The 16455-nt window shown below is 40.3% G+C and overlaps 1 protein-coding gene and 1 long non-coding RNA gene across 3 annotated transcripts in view; both read right to left on the bottom strand.

Annotated features, from left to right (window-relative positions):
• LOC308403419 (NACHT, LRR and PYD domains-containing protein 12-like) overlaps window positions 1-16455 on the bottom strand; it is a 420441-nt gene that overhangs the window by 387079 nt on the left and 16907 nt on the right. The window lies entirely within an intron of this gene.
• LOC308403890 lies at window positions 9154-12037 on the bottom strand. 2 transcript variants are annotated; one of them, XR_013972998.1, is made up of 4 exons: window positions 11624-12037; window positions 10538-10707; window positions 9713-10193; window positions 9154-9593 (listed from the first exon to the last, which is right to left on the bottom strand). It is a non-coding gene; the product is annotated as an uncharacterized lncRNA (long non-coding RNA). The 2 variants fall into 2 exon arrangements; XR_013972999.1 differs by having other exon boundaries at window positions 10538-12035.

Below are 16455 nucleotides of genomic sequence, written 5' to 3'. Positions count from 1 at the left end.
AAGAGACAGGCCTTTAAAGAGGGGCTGTTACCGATTTTCAGACAGCTACCAAGGAAATGAAAATCGAGATGTTGAAAGCAAAACAGACAAAAACCTTCTTGAAAGCAAATTTGCTGCAAAAACTTTTGGGTCTGCCTGGACTTGTATGAAAACCATAGCAGGGTTTCAAAATCCCCAGAGCAGCAGTCAGGTCATTCTAGATGGTTTTAATTCAGACAGAGATTTTCAAATGCTTTAAACATGTTTTATGCTCGTTTTAGTTCTTCTGATTTCAGCGAGGATATTTGGGAACTGAAACAGAAACTGAGAGATACTCAGCACTTTATCATTGAACTCAGCGATGTTAAAAAGGCCTTTCATACAGTCAATGTGAACAAGAGCCAGGTCCTGATAATATTAGTGGCCGCCTAATTAAATCTTGTGCTGATGAACTCAGGCCTATATTTCAGGTTATTTTTAACAAATCCTTGCAAACACAACATGTGCCCTCTCTTTGCAAAGAAGCAGTCGTGGTTCCTGTCCCTAAATCTAAACGACTTCAGGCCTGTTGCCTCACTTCAGTTGTCATGAAAGTCTTTGAAAAAATCCTCAGAAATGTGATTATGAAGAGACTGAAGGTCAGCTGGATCCAATGCAGTTTGCATACAGGCCCAACAGAGGAGTGGAGGACGCACTTTTGACTTTACTAAATCTGATTCTTAAACATGTAGAGAGTAAAGGGACTTTTGCAAGACTTCTTTTCATTGATTTTTCTTCGGCTTTTAATACAACACAGCCCCATATTTTAATTAAAAGACTTTTAGAACAAATTGAAATCAGGAAAAACCTGGTGGGCTGGATTTTAGATTTTCTAACTGACAGGTCACAAAGAGTGAGAATAAATGGGGTTCTGTCTGACCCAGTGTTCTCCTCCACAGGTTCTCCTCAAGGCTGCGTCCTATCGCCCTTATTATTCACTCTCTATACAAACATGTGTCAGGGCAGACATGAAAACAGGGTCGTTATTAAATATGCAGATGACTCTGTTATTGTCAGCTTACTGAAAGAGGGTGAAACTAACCACGGCCCAGTCATTGATGACTTTGTTCAGTGGTGGGAGGAGTCTTATCTCCAGCTGAACATATCTAAAACAAAAGACATGGTTGTTGATTTTAGGAAACAACAAAATGGGCACGGAGTCACTTTAATTAAAGGTCAGAAAATAGAGCAAGTACAATCATATAAATATCTTGGGACCATAATCAATGAAAAACTGAACTTTGATCAAAATTGCAAATCAGTTTGTAAAAAGGGTCACTGTCATGTATTGATATGGCTATGTCTTAAGGTGATGACCTTTGAACCGGATGTTGTTGTCGGAAGGAAGCCCCGTTAAGTGGCTAGTTGTAAGATGGACAGTGTTCAATAAAGCAACATAAAGACCGTGCTTTATGTCCTGATTCAATTCAGAGTGCTCTGCCTAATTTAGTAATAAGGTGAGCATACAACAATGGCGACGAGGACGACACGGACCTGGATTTGTTTTTGTGAGAAGTAGACCCAGCGGCGGCACGGTGTTAGCGAAAAAAAAAACTTGTGGGCTAACATGGAAAAGTCGGGTATTCAACCGTTCGCCTGCTACACGGATCCAGCTACGCTCGGACCGAGATGGACGCACTGGTTAACATCCTTCGAGTTGTTTGCTGATGGGAAAGGTCTTATTTTGACGGATGATGCTACAGACGCGATCAGACAGCGGAGACGCGCTCTTCTACTGCACATGGCCGGACAGGACGTGCAGGACGTCTTCTCCACTCTACCACAGACGGGAGAGGCAAAGGATTACAGCGCTGCGGTGACTGCGCTCAACACTTACTTTGTTCCTCAAGTGAATGCAGCATACGCATGCCAAACTTTCCACAAATTGTCCCAAACACCAGGTGAGACTGTGCAACAATTTTGTACACGTTTGAGGCGAGCTGCAAAAGACTGTGACTTTCAAGCTGACAATGATAACCAGATACGGGACGCTATCCTGAGTAAATGCACTTCTGAATATGTACGGAGAAAGCTGCTTGAGGAGGGTCCAGGCTTAACTCTAAATCGCACGTTAGAGGTGGCTTCACACTGTGAACGTGTGGAGGAGCAGATGGCGGCGATGAGCGTCACCGGGGAAAAGAAAGGAGAGGACACGGTCAGCCGGATTTTTACAGCAAAGAAAGAGAAGAACAACAGACCAAAAGGAAAAATGAAAGATGATAATAAAACAGAAAGACAGTGTTACAGGTGTGGTTATACTGACCACATGGGCAAAGATCCCAAATGCCCAGCACGAGGACAAACATGTCACAAGTGTAATGGTAAGGACCACTTTTCAAAAATGTGTCGTACAAAAAGACAAAAGAAACAAAATGTGAATGCTGTTGAACAAGATGATTATGCATTTACTGTAAATGATGATAATATACCTGAGAAACTTACCTTTTCTGTTGGGGGAATAGAGTTGAAAATGTTAGTTGACTCTGGAGCTACAAGTAATGTGATGGGAGAAAACATATGGGAAAAGCTAAAAGCTGAAAAGATAAAATGTCACTCATATGTACCCAAAGAGCAGAGGAATTTATATGCATATTCCTCAGCACAGGCACTCACGGTTAAAGGCGCATTCAGATGTGAAATCAAGATTGGTGACAGGACTGAAGAGGCTGAATTTATTGTGATTAGAGGTAATGGTGAACCACTCCTGGGGAAAAAGACTGCCATAAAGTTAGGAGTGTTGAAAATAGGTGAAAATGTGGCGGCTGTCACAGATTTAAAGCACACTCTTAAAGAAAAGTATCCAAAAGTGTTCAAAGGAGTAGGAAAACTAAACACCAAACAGATCAGCCTGTACATTGATCCAAATGTGAAACCAGTAGCACAGCCACTGAGGCGCATACCTTATCATTTGAGGGATGCAGTGGAGAAAAAGATCAATGAACTAATTGACATGGACATTATAGAACGTGTAGAAGGACCTACACCTTGGGTAAATCCTGTAGTGGTACTCCCAAAGAAATGTGACAAAGATATCAGAATGTGCTTAGACATGAGAAAAGCAAATGAGGCAATAATCAGGGAAAGATACCCCATACCCACTGTGGATGAAATCTTGCAAGGACTAAATGGCTCTGCAATCTTCACCAAACTCGATCTCAAGTGGGGATACCATCAACTAGAGCTTACCCCGGAGTCAAGAGAGATAACTACATTTGCAGTGCACAACGGAGTATACCGGTACAAAAGGCTAATATTTGGAGTCTCATCAGCTAGTGAGCAATATCAGCATGAGATTGCCAATGCACTAGCTGGCATTGAAGGAGTTGAGAACATTTCAGATGACGTAATCATACACGCGCCAGACCAAGAAACACATGATAAGCGCCTGCATGCTGTGATGAAGAGACTCTCTGACTGTGGCCTGACACTAAACTCAGAGAAGTGTCAGTTCACCATGGACAGACTCGTGTTCATGGGAATACTGCTGACACAGAAAGGCATCGGCCCGACTGAAGAAAGAGTGAGAGCTGTGGTGGAAGCCCGAGAACCGAAGAATGCTACTGAGGTGAGAAGCTTTCTTGGACTGGTAGGCTTCAGTAGCAGGTTCATACCACAGTTTGCTACACTCTCTGAACCACTAAGACGTTTAACTCGAAAAGAAACTATGTTTACATTCGGGCCAGAACAAAAGCAAGCATTTGAAAGACTAAAGACTGAGTTAGCCAGAGCAGGTACCCTAGCCTATTTTGACAAAGAAGCCCCAACCAGAGTCATAGCAGATGCAAGCCCTGTAGGCTTGGGCGCAGTGCTAATACAAATACAGAACGGAGAAGAGGTACCAGTGTGCTACGTAAGTCGGAGTTTAACAGACTGTGAGCGAAGATATTCTCAAACAGAAAGAGAAGCCCTAGCACTGGTATGGGCATGTGAGAGACTACATCCATATGTGTATGGCAGGAAGTTTGACCTCATCACAGACCACAAGCCATTAGAGGTCATATACAGCCAGAAATCTAAACCTTGTGCACGCATAGAAAGATGGGTTCTCAGACTGCAACCATATGACTTTAAAGTAGTGCACATTGCGGGAAAGCAAAACATTGCGGATTCACTGTCAAGACTGCTGGCTGACACCACGTCAAAAGAGATACATAAGCATGAATCTGAAGAATACGTGAGATTTGTTGCAGTTAATGCTACTCCAAAAGCACTCACGTCAAGAGAGGTTGAAGAAGCCTCTGCTACAGACTCAGAATTAACAGAAGTGCGAAGAGCTATTGAAAACGGACACTTTGAAAAATGCAAAACATATGCACCCATTGCAAATGAACTGTGTGTCATCGGCTACATAGTTTTGCGGGGAACTCGCATTGTATTGCCAGAAAACCTCAGAGCTCAAGCACTGTCACTAGCTCATGAAGGACATTTAGGAATTGTTGGAACCAAACAGCATCTCAGAACAAAAGTTTGGTGGCCAGGGATGGACAAAGCTGCAGAAAAGTTTTGTAAAGCTTGTCACGGATGTCAAATAGTAGCCAGACCAGATCCACCTGAACCACTGAGAAACACACTTTTACCAGATGGACCATGGCGAGATGTGGCGGTAGACTTACTGGGACCACTACCTTCGAACCACTCAATACTTGTACTGATAGATTACTACAGTCGGTACTATGAGTATGATGTAATGTCATCTACAACTGCTGAAAAAGTCATCGACTCTATTGACTGTATATTTAGCAGACATGGGCTACCAGTTACAATCAAATCTGATAACGGCCCACAGTTCAAATCTGAGCTGTTCAGAGAATATTGTGAAACTAATGGAATCAAACATATAAGAACTACACCAAAATGGGCTCAAGCAAATGGAGAAGTGGAACGGCAAAATGCATCATTGATGAAAAGAATCAGGATCGCACAAGCCGAAGGACTTGACTGGAAGCGAGAGCTAAGAAAATATGTAACAGTGTATCGCAGCATTGAACATCCAACCACGGGTAAAAGTCCGGCAGAACTACTGTTCAACCGCAAAATGAGAGGAAAGTTACCGAACATCAGTGAGGCAAAAACAACGGAGTTGGACGTGCGTGACAGAGACGCTGAACAGAAGGGAAAATCAAAGACTTATGCTGATGAACGAAGGGGAGCTGAGTATTCAAAAGTTGACTCGGGAGACACAGTGCTGGTTCAACAAGACAAAGTGGACAAGTTTACAACACCATTCAACGCAACACCACACAAAGTTGTAAGCAGAACTGGAAACCAAGTCATTATTGAATCACCAACAGGAGCTCGCTATCACCGGAATACCACACATGTGAAGAAATACGAGACGAATGAGACCAGAGAAGGACACTATGACACAATACCTGAAAGGGAGGAAGGTGAAACACCCACAAAGACTGACACCTTCACTCCAACACCACAAGAGGGCTCCCAGGGGCCAGAGAGACCAAGTAGATCACAGAGGGCTAAAAAGATACCCGAGAGGTTTCGTGATTTTGTGGTGAAATGAACTATAATATGTTAAGGTGAAGAGGTAACTTAAAGTTGGCAAGTTTCAAGTTCATATGTGTATTTTGACATGTATATATTGAAAAAAGAAAGGTACATGTGTGGTGAGACAGTTAGATTATATACTTGTTAGAAAGTAAGACAAGAAGAATGTTCAGTGTTGAAAAAAAAAAAAAAGACATCAAAGTTATTACAACTAAAGTTTGAGTCTAAGGAAAAGGGGGATGTCATGTATTGATATGGCTATGTCTTAAGGTGATGACCTTTGAACCGGATGTTGTCGGAAGGAAGCCCCGTTAAGTGGCTAGTTGTAAGATGGACAGTGTTCAATAAAGCAACATAAAGACCGTGCTTTATGTCCTGATTCAATTCAGAGTGCTCTGCCTAATTTAGTAATAAGGTGAGCATACAACAGTCACCAGCACCTTTATTGCCTTAGGAAACTTGTTCATTTCCACATTGACCAAAAAATTTTATCTTTGTTTTCTCGTTCTTTTATTGAGTCTGTTTTATCCTTTTGTTTGGTGGCATGGTTCGGTCAGACCTCTGTCACAGAGAAAAACTCTCTGAATCAGATAGTGAGATGGTCCAGTCGTCTGATAGGTGAGCCACAGTCTTGTTTAGCCTCCCTGTACTCTGAGCAGGTACAGAGGATGGCTTTATCAATCCTTAAAAATGGTTCCCATCCTCTAAGGGGTGAATTTCAGCTTCTTCCCTCAGGACGGAGGTTTCTATTTCCGAGATGCAGGACAAAGCGTTATAAAAATAGCTTTGTCCCCGTTGCTGTCACTGAATTAAATAAGAACTGTTTTTGATTCAAAATATTAAAGCATGTGTCACAGTGAGTTTTATATATTTACTAGGTATGTGTGTTTTTAAAGGGATGTCAAATGCTGTCATTTTTCTGTAAAGCAAATTTACCTTGCCCTTGGGTATAAATAAAGTTACCTAAATAAAGTTACATTACCTGCAGACGCTGTGCGCACAGGTTCAGGAGCAGAAGTCTATGGAATCAGAACGATGCCACCTTGAAACGAAACCGAAAAATGGATTGAAACCGAAAAAAATATTGTAACTGAAATAAATGTACTGAAAAATCTTGTATTGAAACCGAAAAAAAAATTGATAGTGAAAAACAATTAATTGAAACTGTAATTTTTTTGTTTTCGCTTACAATTTTTTTTTTTTCGGTTTCAATCCATTTTTTTTCGGTATCAAACCATTTTTCAGTTTCAATCTGCTGGCACTGTTTTGGCGTTCGGGGGCGCGCTGGGGGGGGGGGGGGTTCCGGCCCGCATGTATTTGCATATATTATAGAGGCCACTAGTGCCAAGAGGACCTGGCTGCAGCCACTGTGGAGCTCCACAGTAACCGGAAACACGTGACCTCCACAGTAACCAGAAACACGTGACCTCCACAGTAACCGGAAACACGTGACCTCCACACTCGCCGTAAACACGTAACTTCGGTTAAATCGACTTTGACAGCGACAACTAAATTGCGTTTTTGTTACTATAAAATGGTTTTAAGTGGGGTGTTTTTTTAACACTCTGGGTTTGTTCAAAAAAAATTCACCATCCCCTAACTTGTTCGTGGCCAAAAGTGACACTTGCTGTTTTGCTGATTTATTATTATTTTTACAGTACATCGCGTTGTGCGTTCTGATTGCTGTAGACCATTGTCAATCAATCTAATCCAGTGTCTCCTGTACAGGAGCGGTCCCTAATAGGCCCACGGACCGGTCCCGGTCCGTGAGTCCTTTGGTACCGTTCCGGGAGAGTTGATCCTCCGGTGTGAAATGTATGGTTGTAGTTTCTGTGTCTTATTTTGAAAGAACTATTTACGCGTTACCATAGCGACCAGAGAGCGTTAAAAAGCAGAGAGGAGGATGTCACTGTCATTGTTGTTGGCGCACAGCTCAAGTCACGTTTATTATTATATTTACAAAATACCACAGTTTCTTTTTTTTATTCATTTGTTGTATTTATCTGCGACACCTTAAAGGTCGTTCCCTGAAAATATTGTCTGACATTAAAGTGGTCTGTGGTGCAAAAAGCTTGGGGACTCCTGCTGTACAGTACAGAATGCGTTTAGCTTGTCGAATTTACATAAATCTTCGATCGCTAGCAGTGTAACTCTGAAGTGCTGTACTGTATGTTTGTAAGTTTTCTCCCAAACAAACACAACAATGCCGACGAAACGTTTTGCACCCTCAAATGCACCTTTAGGTTTCATTCCATAATACTGGACTTATGTTTCTACGAAGGTTTGAACTCTAAGAGTGTTTAAACAAAAGAGAAAAGTGTGAAAATGTTCATGCCTGTCTGAGAAAAGTGTATAAAGCATGTAGTGAGGGGTTTTACAGTCTTAACATCTATAATAATTGTAAAAAATAAAGTTGGCTACTTCATGGATTTCACCTACCGCGGGTTATTTTTAGAACGTAACACCAGCGATAAACGAGGGGCTGCTGTATTATTAATAGTAGTGTCTGGGACATCTAATTGATTAACATCAACATTGATTATTATGCACTATTATTTTTGTTCAAGGAGAGCCAAAAATATAAAACTCTCTCTCAGCTTGTTTGTTGCCAAAAATGGCCACTTTTTGTGTATGTTCACAAAATGCTATAAAATGTAGATTTCTTAAAACATTTTTCTACTTTTACCGACGTGACTCTTTAAAATAGCACCAGTTCTTTTCATCAAAATCAAAAGTGTATCTAAATTTTTTACTCTTTATAGCCAGTTAGGTTATATATTACCATTAACTTTTCAGATAAAACGGTGATAAAGTCCTAATGTTTTCATGAAACTTCCTTTTTTTCCCCATCTGAGCATCGGGGAAAAGGCTGTCTTGCAATTGTTGAGGTCACTAGTGTGTGCCCCATTTCTTCCAGGATCACTCTCTTTATAGGTTTTAGTGGAATCCTAGTACTGCGAAGTGGTTTCATGGTACAAAGGGATTGTATTCCAAGATCTGGGAGACTGTAGAAATGAGCAGTGATGCCCTTCCTACCATCTTTCCAGAAAAATAATTGATCTGGAAGCTGTTAGGCTGACTTACAGCAGCAGCACTTTCTGCACCTGCATAAACTCCAGGACACATTTACTAACGGTGTTTGTTGCTGTATGTGCAGCTTTGAATTTTTTAATAATATATATTTTGTTAATATTTCCGCTATGGTGTCTTGTTATGAAATGTACAAGAGTAAAAGTGTTTTTAGCAGGTGCTTCAAAGCTAAGTTTGACTGGGAAACTCAAAGCTCAATAGGCTGTATCAACAGAAATTCACTGCAGCCTATGTAATATTTCATGCGTCATAATTTATTCTACTCTATCTTGCAAATACATATTTGTGTGGCAATGTCATGCACAACACACACAACTATTAGATCCTTAAGATCAAACCCGTGTCATTCTTTTGGTCCACTGCAGTGCAGTAGTCAAAAAAAAGAATAAGTGACGTGTCCACAGATGGCCAGGATAGAGCCCAGAGTGTTAATGTTTAAAATGTATAAAAATATTATTGATTGCAATTCTTTACTATTAATATCAACAATAAGCTTTTTATTTTGAAATTACAAGTTTAAAAAAAATGCTGTTACATTTACATTTAATGCTGTTACACTGTAATCCTTTATTATAAGTATGGACACAGAATAAAGTGAACAACATTTTGAAATAAGTTTAATTGGAATTTTGTACTACGCAAAAAACAAAACAAAAAACAACAACAACATATTAAACAAACAAACAAACACAGCCAGTGCCTTCATTTGTCCATTACATGTCAAACATAGCACTGACCCTTAGCCCCTGCTCATCAGCACATGCTTTCAAAAAGAGCTCCATGTCCTCTGCAAACTGAAAAACAAAGAGGAACAAGTCCCTTGCTCCAGTGTCTTCTTCCTCTGACATGTCTATTAAGACCCTCTGCTGGTCCCCTTGATTTAAGGACAGATATTTGGGCATTGTTACATGTCCACGGAAAAGTGCCTTATTTTGGACAACCCAGTGCACAGCAGGACGCAGATCTTCAACAACTGCTGGCTCCTGTGTCAGGCAAATGGGGATGAAAACATAGTTATTTCTCTGTTGCAGAACAGTTTTTTAACAGTTATTCAAATGTCACTAACCATGTAATTACACTACTGTTTAAAGTGAATACTGACCTGACTGACTTCCTGGAACTTGCGCTTTTTCAGTCTGAAAATGGGCACGTGTTGTCCTTCAAGCACAGCTTTGGCTTCCTCTCTCCAGTGTGCAAATAGCTTGCCAGAGCTACGAAGAGTAAGGCCACAGTGAGGCATGTCATTTTCATGGACTTTCCATCAGCTGCAGTTTTATTGAACACAGAGGGTAGAGCATATGAATGTTCTAACAAAGACTCAGAAAATGGTTCAGATCCCAAAGACAAAACCTTGGGGGGGAGACGGGGCTCCTCGAAGAGTACTGCCGGAGGAATACGGGTCTCCTCGGAGAGTTCAGCGGGGAGCAGTCCTGATAATGGTGGCTGACTTGGTATTGAAGAATGCTGACAAGACAATAAATGCCTTGCCATATCCCCACCCCGTATGATTGTAAGATTACAGACAGGGCAGTGAAAGTGTCCTGTTGTCCTACAAGGCAGCCTGCACCGGCATATCATTTTATCTGTAAGAGAAAAAAACAAACAAACAAACAAACAAACAGATGTAATTTAAATGTAGTTGTATAGAATGCAATCAATTTGTCTAACAATCAGATTGTACATGTTAACAAAAACATCCAAGCCAACCTCAATAATGAAAGCAAAATGGTATGGATCACAAAACTTATGTCAAGGAAAGTGGTGAAAAGTAAATAAAAATATATTTTATAAAAACACTATTTTTGTTGCAGATGAATGAACTGAACTGTACAATATGAACAGCAACTTTTAAGTCAACAAAGATACTGCAGAAGTGCTTAAAAAAGTGCATATTTATAACTATAAAGTATATTTAATACAAACATACCTTTGAAAGGCAAAGCATTTTTTTATATGCACACTTAGATGCTCCTCAATCTTTGCCCTGACAGTAGGGCTGAAAGTGGGGCACAGAGGGCAGTGAAAGAGTCCTCTGCAACACGTGTTGCATTCCTGCAATTCTGGCTTTAAGCCCGAATTCCAGATTGATGTGTGCATCTAAAACAGAGAGAGAAACAGATAAACACCATATACACATTTAAGTTAAGGTTTTAGCAGAAATAACAATTTACAGTTGACATGTAATAGATTTGGGAAGAAAATCCTTGAAAAAAACCCCACAAATATTTTACAAGACACTTTAATTTGTGAGACATGTTTCTATTGACATATAACAGTCAATTGAACAGAGGCTAACTAAAATCTGGGCAATAAAAAGGCTGTACAGAAAAGAATGACGAATAGAAGTATTGATAAATATCTAAATCTGTTTGTGACGAAATTTACAGTGTTGACGCTAACCAAAGGTGTCACAAGTACACACGTTCCTTACTACAGTTTAGATACCTCTGTTTAGAAAGCACCGACTCGACTTTTTAGTCAAGTCGAAGTAAGAAGTACAGGGTCTAAAATAAAATTTATGTACAAAATTTTGAAGTAATCTTGCATCCAAAGCACGCGTGTGGGGGGCTGATTTACAAATGTACGGATTACAAAGTACAGATACGCGTGCTAAAATGTGAGAAGTAGAAGTATAAAGAAGTATACAGTAGGCACAAAAAAGTACAGCAGTAAAGTAAAGATACCAGAAAATTCTACTTAAGTACAGTATTGAAGTATTCGTTATTTCGCATCTCTGACGCCAACAATAAATCATACTCTAATGCAAAATGTGGTTTTTGCTTCTTCTCGCCCACAGAAGCCGTTAATCCAGCTCTCTTACTTAAACCAGGCCCAGGAAAAAGCATATTTGTGTGTTTCTCTGCCATGGAGCACGATGAAAAAACATTAAAATAAGGAGGAATGTTGTTGTAACGCAAAAAAAGTGGCAACATGATCATTGTAAGAAAACTAGACGATTCCTAGAATTATGAAATCACTAACGGCAAATTTATTTAAGAAAGACTTAACCAACCTTTGCGATCAACTTGCAAGACTTCCACGGTATCCATGCGTGTTTACGGCTACTGTGGAGGTCACGTGCTTTCGGCTACTGTGGAGGTCACGTGCTTCCGGCTACTGTGGAGGTCACGTGTTTCCGGTTAGTGTGGAGCTCCACAGTGGCTGCAGCCAGACCCTTCTCACTAGTGCTGACCAAGCTGCCATCTTTGTCTCTTCCCGTCTTTCAATGGCTGCTTCAATTTCAGCTTGAACCTCCAAACCGCAAGTAAGTAATCATTTTTTGTCATCTTTTCTTGCTGTCCCACTGGGCTGGACATTAGTTTAGTTTTTTTTAGCTACATCTGGTGAAGTTGTGGTAAAATGCTGGTATTAGCCTATTCGTCGTAGCAAGCTAGCCTGAAGCTAATATTTGCTAAATTTAGGGACACCCGTGTCTCTTCAGGAGTTGGAGGTCGGTGTTCTAGGAGCGGATCTCAGGATCTCAACAGGCAGTGTTGGGCAGTAACATAATACACGTATTTAAAATACAAAATATGAGTAAATGTATCCGTTACAATTACTGTTCAATAGGTGATATTGAGAATACAGTTAGTTTGTTGAAATAAATGGATTACATGGCGGTATTTACCTGTTTCATATGTTAGGCTATGGTCTCTCTATTTTTTGGTAATTCCACGCCGGTGGAAACCCAAACAAAACACGCAATAAGAGCCTCTAAAAATTATTATACAAAAATGATTTAATATGAAGGCAATAGCAGAGTGTTACAGGCATCGCCCTAAACAATGTAGCCTCATGGGCAGTGTAGTCCGTGCTGCAGGGAGAATGGACTGCCATACCCGTTATGTGTCTGTGAGCGAGGAGGGAGAAAAAGGAAAAGTACAGCTGTCATGGAGCAGAAACGGGAGCTGGGAGCATGTAAATATAATAATAACAACCACTAAAGCCAAAAAGAGTACCTGACGAGACCAGCTGTAAGGAAGCTGTTAAGACTCGACTGTACACCATGTTCATGTTTTCCTCCGAAACAATAAGTTCCGTTGGAGCAGCCTTTCAACGCCTCTCTCTGTCTCTCACTAGCAAAGTTGACCCAGACAACAAAGTAAAGCTAGTTTTCAGCTACGAGCCCGACACGAACCGGACGTATTAGCCAGAGGTCCCTTTACTACGGTTCGGAGCTGCTGACCTGTTTTATCTATGCGCGGAATAGTTTTCTACACGAGATCGCTGCAAAAAGTGCAGCCTTACCTAATGTCCACCTACTGTTACTCATTTATATTAAGATTTTAACATCTAGTTGGTGTTGGTATGGCGAGTAGCCTTCAGTAATAGTAATAAATCACACAGCAATAGCACATTCATGTAGTTGTAAAGTATTCAGAATACATTACTTCTATAATCTTTGGTGGAATACATTTTAAAATTAACCTTCCCAACACTGTCAACAGGTTAGCACCTCATACCACAGTGCATCAAAGCAGTGTTGAAATCTCCCAATTCTTTGAATCTTTGGGCTGAAGGAAGGACAATACTCGGTGTATAAATGCTCAATCAACAATCATTTATTTCCATACAATTCAACACTTAAGAGCATAAGGACCATCATGATGGGGAGACATGCCTGAAGAGGGTCACAGCAAGTCTCAAAATGGTGACGGGTTGCTCAGCTTTTTATAGTCTCTAGTGGCCCCCACCTAGTCGTAAAAGCCTAAATATTCACATTCTTTCTCTTTTACGGCGCCTAAGTTATGACCTCGGCTCCCTGTCTTTCTGCTCTTCTGAAAGGTGGGGGTATGGAATGTGGTCTGTCTCTTCTATTATCGGCACAAGGTCCTCTGCACACAACATTCTCTTCATGATTCAGCAGTATGAAATGTCAAGAAACAGTGTAACACATTCAACAGTGTCGAGTAATACAGGTCAATCCAATAGATCTAATGATTTTCACACTCTTTTAAGTCAGAAGTATAATGCAAACTAAGACTACATACTGATCACACACTCTATGTTAAAGGGTATAATATGATCTACAGCAGTATCATACTTCAACTACTTTGATTACATATATAAGGTAACATATGATAACAGAATAATATCACAATTCCCCCTTTGATCTCTTTTCTTCAAAGAGATCACTTACAACATACACTCCAGCATTGCAAGGTCCAGTTCTCCTTGGTCCTGAGGCCCTCTGTCCCCCTTTAACCATATGTGGGATGACCTCTGTGTTCACGCAGTTCAGATGCAAGCAAAGTTAGATTTACAACCATAACAGCAGTTACAGATGACACTCCCATCACTCCCCAATTCTCCCACAGCTTTATTTTGGTGCTCCAGTTTTCCCCCCTTTTTAATGCCCCCTTATACCTTTCAAACGTACTTAGACTAGAACCTCTGTCTAAGGAGCTTTTAACCTTTATTTTTATTGCTGCAGCTACCAGTGTCTTCCAGTTGGGTGATTCTCAGCTTCTTTCTTCGACCTCCGGGGTTAGACCACCCTTTGGTCGTTGCACAGTTCAGGGGATTATTCTGCCCTGATTTCAAACAAAGATCTGTGTGTTTTGGGGTCACCGCCGTGTCCCCCTTTTTGCCAAGAGCCTCTTGAACCTCGTTGGTCTGATGTTCCTGGTTTTCACCAACCCCTTCATGGTTATTGCTGTGTTTGTAGGATCCATGTTCTCCAGGAGCCCAAACATGCCATGACACTTGACCCCAGTTGCTGTCTCGGCAGTCCCTACATCTGTCTCTGCTGTGAAGGGTCCTCACATCTCCGTGTCCCCATCTGGTGTCTCTTCCTTTCTCTGCAAGAGACAGAAAACCAAAACACCTCTCTCCCTAGCCTTGATAATCTAATATTGTTATCCATTGTTGTTCTAATGATTCAAATTTGGTTTAAAATATTATGTTCAGGACTTATTCTAATCATAATCTATGTGTGTGTAAAAGAAATCAAAAATTAATGAACCATTTCTAAGTCTACCCCTTATAAGCTTAAGTTTTACCATACCTAAATTATTAAACACACAAATAGAGTCATCAGATGTTCATAAAACCATTGTTTGATGTTCAGACTCAACTTCCCCCTTTTTGACACACTCCCATGTGTCAATTCATTGGAGCTAGACAATTAAAAGAGAAGGTTAGTGACATCATATCTCAGAAAGTATCAGAAATTCTTCTCTCGAGTACCGTTGCTCCAGCCTTGTCATCCCTGAGGATCTTCAATCCCGGAAATTTCCCTTCTCCTCATGTAATAAAGTCTGTCATCCTTCCATGCCCTGGTAACTGGTCCATCCAGAGCTGTAACATTTTGAAATGTACATACAACAAGCCAAACCACACCTTGGTCACACCAACCCTTTTCTGCCCTGAAGATGTCCAACGCCATCTTAGTCTGGACCAGGGTTGTAATAGTTTTGCAATTTTCATTCGTTTTTATTTTTATTCAGCTTCGACTTCAGATTTTCAATTTTATATCAGTTTTAATCAGTTTTTACCAATTGTTTGCTAGTTTAGTTTAGTTTTGATTAGTTTCAGTTATAGTTTTAGTTGTGTCTGCAATAATTAAGTGTAGCAAAATCCCAGTCCCATCATATCAGTCATGCTCTTGTGCTTATCCTTGGGTATTGTGACTATTAACTCTTGCAGCACCGGGTGCTCCTAATTTTGGTTCCAGTGAATTTATAAACTTTGTGAAGGGAATTGACTCCTCTGCACACTGGAATAAACATAATCAACATGATCCAAATTTTACTGCGTGTTATTTCACCATCTTATTGATTCAAATGCTCCATCCTTATGTGGTTTGCGACATTATGTTTATCCCCTCTGTCTCTAAATGTTTGAAGAATTTTCAAGTTTGGGGTCAAATTTTAAGAATTTGACCATAAGTGAAAGTTATGGTGTCATCACCCCCTTCGAGGCTTACCTTTCCCAGTTTTGATGATATTCCTCCCTATTCTTTGCAAATACCCCCTGTTGGTGGCGAGAAACTGTTGGTGTGGTCAAGTGGGTGCTATAGAAACAAAAGCTCAGGACAGAACAGTTATCAGTCATGTACTTCATACAAATTTTGCATATGTTTTATTTCATATTGATCCTCTGAGTGTTTGAATTTATCCAAACTAAACACAATATTTTTCTTTATTTACTTTGCTCTTGTTCTTTTGCAGTACCACATCCTATCAAATGTCCCTGTCAATTATATTCTACATTTAATAACTTACTATTTCAAGCGAGAACCTAAATCACGTGGACCAATGTTTGTTATTGCATATCTCTATTCTGAATGTGGCCAGTCATTCATAGGTATTGTTAAAGTTTTGGCGATTTTCCTCTATAAAATTTAATTGACTTTTTTACAGTGGCCTGCTATGGTTAATAGTAACATATTCCAGTCATGAGTGATATCAAAAGTTTTCTCCACTGTAGCATTTGGCATTCCCAATAATATAACATGATACCTTCATCAAAACACAGCTAATATAGCACAGTTTTCTTTAATGCAAACATCATCAACTCAAAATCAGCAACCAAAGTGTTAAGTCTGCAGTTCATACTTATGTGAAGCTACAGTCTCCTCCTCCAGTCTCTCTTATCCTCCTGCTCCTGAAAAAACAAAACAAAACAAAGCGAAGCATCCACCCTTCTCTTGTCCGCTGGGTGAATTGTTTATTGACATTTACTAATCCTAAAGTGGGTGCAGTCATTGTCTCAGTATCAAGTCAGTCAAAACTTTTAGTCGTCAGTCCATCACAGTCCATTCACATGCATACCTCCACACACATTCATACCAGATGTTGCTGATAATGGAGTCTCCCGCGCAACCTATTCGAGCCTCCATCA

This window comes from Rhamphochromis sp. 'chilingali', assembly GCF_963969265.1.
Source record: "Rhamphochromis sp. 'chilingali' genome assembly, chromosome: 1".
Taxonomy (NCBI): Eukaryota; Metazoa; Chordata; class Actinopteri; order Cichliformes; family Cichlidae; genus Rhamphochromis; species Rhamphochromis sp. 'chilingali'.
This window is presented reverse-complemented; position numbering and strand designations above follow the sequence as displayed.